The following is a 4248-nucleotide window of genomic DNA, read 5'->3' on the forward strand; positions in this document are numbered from 1 at the left end:
GGATACAGGGCAAGTGGACCTTTTTAGAAATGATTCTTTGGAGCAAATCTCATCTGTGTTGTCAGGAACTCAGCAGTTCAGTTCACAGTTCAGCAGCGGCAACTCGATCTACTCGCAAACACTTTACAGATACACCATCAGTCCAGTTTAGTAGTGTTGAGATAGCAGCAGAGGTGGCAGGACCTAGAGGAACAGCTAGGCCTCAGCTGAGTCAGCAGGAGGAACCAGGGCCAACAGGAATACCAGGAAAAGTTCTCAGCTGTGCCTCTCTCAGTGAAGCAAAGATCAGTAAAGACTCATGATCAAGAAGTGTTTAGTTATACAAACAAGACAAGCTCAGCCCCTTCACTGTCCTTTGAGTCCTGTTTATACTTCCTTTAAATGTCACATGTCCTCTATGGGTCTTATCTCACCATATGTCTTGCCTCAGCACATGAGTCTGTCTCGGCTGACATCCTTCTGTCAACTGGCCAGAGTCCATGGAAGGAAGAGGCAAGAAGCTGCAATACACTACTAAAAGTTTTGTGGTGCATTTCTCTCTGTGGAGTCCCAACACAAGGAACTCAACCACACAACGAAAGAAGGACCAATACATGTGTGCCTTTAGCGAAGAATCCTTCATCAAGTGTCCTTTGACGTGCTTGCTTTAGCAGAACATCTTTTCACCCATGATCCTTTCAGTGAAACGTTCCTTCATGAGTTTGCTTCAGTGAAACGTTCCTTCATGAGTCTGCCTTAGCCTTTCACCTGTATCTTCTGCTTTAGCAAAATGTTCCTTCACACGTTTGCCCCAGCAAAACACCATCCAACATAACTGACTTTCCAAAGAATCCTTAAGTTTCCACTTAATGTGGTAAGGTTTTTTGTTGTTGTTCTGTTTGTTTGTTGTTTGTTTATTTATTTGGTCAAACAACACAAGCTACAGTCATCTGGGAAGAGAGAACCTCAACTGAGAAAATACCTTCCTCAGATTTGCCTGTAGACGAGTCTGTGTGGTATTTTGTTGATTAATGATTGATGTGGGAGGGCCCAATCCACTGGGGGTGGTATCACCCTGCGCAGGTGGTCCTGAGTTGTATAAGAAAGTAAATCAAGCAAGTTATGGAGAGTGAGTCAGTAAGCAGCCTTGGCCTCAGTTGTTGCTTCAGCTCCAGGTTCCTGTTTGAGCTCCTGCCCTGGCATCTCCTCAGCTGGGACTGTAAGCTGTAAGATGAAATAAATCTTTTCACAAATTGCTTTTGGTTACAGTTTTGTCAAGCAATAGGAAGCGAACTAGGACACCAACACTCTGCAACTCTGCCTCTTGACATCTCCTTTACATACTGCTCTTCAGACCAGGAGCTTCAGTCCGCTGCCATCTGGGGAAGGGGCTCTGTGAGTCTACAAGACACAGCTGACTTGCTGTGATGTCATGGCTGTTTTGTCTCTCCACCCTCCTTTGAGTGTTGTGAGGTCTTCTGGTTCCTTCCCACCAGAAGATGCAGGGATGTACTCTAAGAGTTAGATTTACACACTTGGCAGCTAGATTTACACACTAGAAGAGAGTGGCACATGGTTGCTTTTTGGTATTTGGAGGTGATGACAGATCTAAGGGTGGAGGGTAGGTGGCAGCAAAGTCCTGGTCATATCTGTTGGAAGTACTACACTCCTGTCTTCAGTGTTGGAGGTGAATTTCGGCTTCTTACTGTGGAGATTTGAGCCTCTTTTCTTGCCATGATTGTTTTTCAGCTAGCTGGTGTCCCACCATTGAACCTAGCTCCTTCTTTTCTTGTGTTGCCCCTAAAACCACTTGCATAGTCAGGTTTGGACACTTAAAGCTGACAAAGGTAAAAGTAAACCAGTGATGACTAACATGCAGTGCAAGTCCTCTGGTGGGCACAGTCAAATGAAGTAATTAAAATGTTATTAATTCTTTGAGAACTTTGTGTTCTATTTAACTCTTTGAGAATTTTGGTTCTATTTAACTCATAGTCCTTCCCCCGGCTCCTCCCAGATCCATACTCATCTTTCTACTCTCTCCCAACTCTGCTTCTCTTTAAAAAATATTCTACTTGGTCTAATTTGACAATATACTTACTCTTAGGTGTGGAGCCCTCCACAACAGTGAAGTTGACCAACCATGGGTCACACCCTTGAACTATCAAGAGCAATTATCTTTAGTGAATGTGCACAAAGCTAACTTTTAAAATCTCATTGTCTTTTCTTGAGTATTCTATTTGAACCTTACCTAACTGTGAGTCCCTGAAGTTGGAGACCAGTGGGACTGAGATGGTTTGTAATAAATGATCTTAGTAAGAAACTTTGTTCAGACTAGAGAGGCAATCGCATACCTAATAGACATCAAAATGTCAAGCAGGATGTAATTATGAATTTTGAATTGCAAAAAGCAGTTCTAAATAGCCACAAATGCACTATATTATTGTCCTTTTGGTAAGACAGTTTACTGATAAGAGGCCAGTGGGAGTAGCTTTCTTAAGCAATTTCAGTCCCACTAATGTTTTGCAGTTGCTTTTGTAAGGTTACTGTGAAGCTCAAATCTTGGCTTGTGTGGGTGTAAAGTGGACCTTTGTGACCACAGCCACCAGAGGGAAATCTTTACTGTTTCTTTTCATGTTCTTTCTGCACCAGAGCTTATTGAGAAGGTGACTTTGAGGGCCAAGTACAGCCATAGCATAAATAACAAGCCCTCTGTGATTAGCTTTCACAATAGTCAAGTGAGTCTCAACAGCCTTATCCATCCCAGAGACCTGAGAGAGTCTGAGAAAGTGTCCCACTTCAGCAGCCATTAACATCAGAGATGAAGGATTTCCTCTGTGGAATGGCTGACCCCTTTGATGAAGGGCCTGAAAGGGGCAAAAAATGGGGCTAGATAAAGATATCGAGATTGAGCAGTGCTGCAAACACATCTTCATCTAGATTATTTTTTGAAGTTTATATGTAAGACAAGACATTTATTATGGTTCTTGGAAATGAAAACTTTCTTGGAGATAAAATGATAAAGGTCTGAAAGGCAGAGAGAGATAAAATCAGGGCAAAAGTGGAGCTCAGCAATCATAGCGCATACAAGCAAGATGTTCAACCAATCATATAGCATGCATAGGCAAGATGTTCAACCAATCATATAGCATGCATAGGCAAGATATTCAACCAAATCATAGCAAATATAGGCACAATGTTCAACCAGTTGTAGCACACACAAGCAAGATGTTCAAAAGGTGAATGAAGCAGCAGGTCCAACAAATGAGGGAATAGCTTGGTCTCAGCTGTCCATGCTGATGACATTTTGCTGGAGCTGCCAGGTGTTATGTTACCATCTTGAGCCAAAAGACAGGAAGCAGAGATACTTTAGAAAGGAACAGTAAGCATAATTACTTGGGAAAGAGGCAGGGCAGTGTTACCAGGTAGCTAGCTGCTGACATAGGGATTTGATTAGTTCCTGATAACAAGGTAGATGGCACCAAGGTTACATCTTGGTAGCACATAGCTGACAACCACAAGAATCTGCCTATGTCATGGGAGGTAAAATATTTGGTGCCAATATGACTCCTTAGGAAAAGCTAAGAAAACAAGGTGATGAGTTATTAGAATTTAGACTTCTAAAAGCAGGGTGAGGTGACAGAAAATCTGCAGGGAAAAGTCAGGAGACTTCTCAAACATCAGTAATGATGGGTGAGAAAATGAAATATACTCTAGGATTCCTTAGCCATAAAATTGTAATATATCTGATAACAAATATAATGGCCAATGTTTAAGGTGTACAGGAAACAATAACGAATTCTTCCTAAGTGCAGAGCTCCAGGCAAGTGAAGAGCTGAGCTGTGTTTCTAGACAATGTGTTTCTTAATTCCCACTAAATTAATCCATAAAACGCCACTGGTATTTTTATAAAGCACATAATGAGCAGAATAAATTGGCCAATTTCTTTTAGAGATGAGCAATACAGGGTTATTATACCTTAGCAGGCATAAAGGTAACCCACGAGGTCATGTACAACAAATGAACAGATGTACAAGGCGTTACTATAAAAACAGGAGAGCAGAAACTCATTATTGATAATCTTGGGGAAGAATTTTTTTTTTTTTTTTTTTTTTTTTTTTTTTTTTTTTTTTTAGTAAAAAACAAAATAGACCAGGCTGTCCTGGCACTCACTGTGAGGCTTGTATCAAAATGATGTCTTCTATATAACATGTACTGGTACAAAAATCACTGTAACACAAATAACCAGATATTTGTAGTGATAGAGTTTTA

This window comes from Mus caroli, chromosome 2 (genome assembly GCF_900094665.2).
Source record: "Mus caroli chromosome 2, CAROLI_EIJ_v1.1, whole genome shotgun sequence".
Classification (NCBI taxonomy): domain Eukaryota; kingdom Metazoa; phylum Chordata; class Mammalia; order Rodentia; family Muridae; genus Mus; species Mus caroli.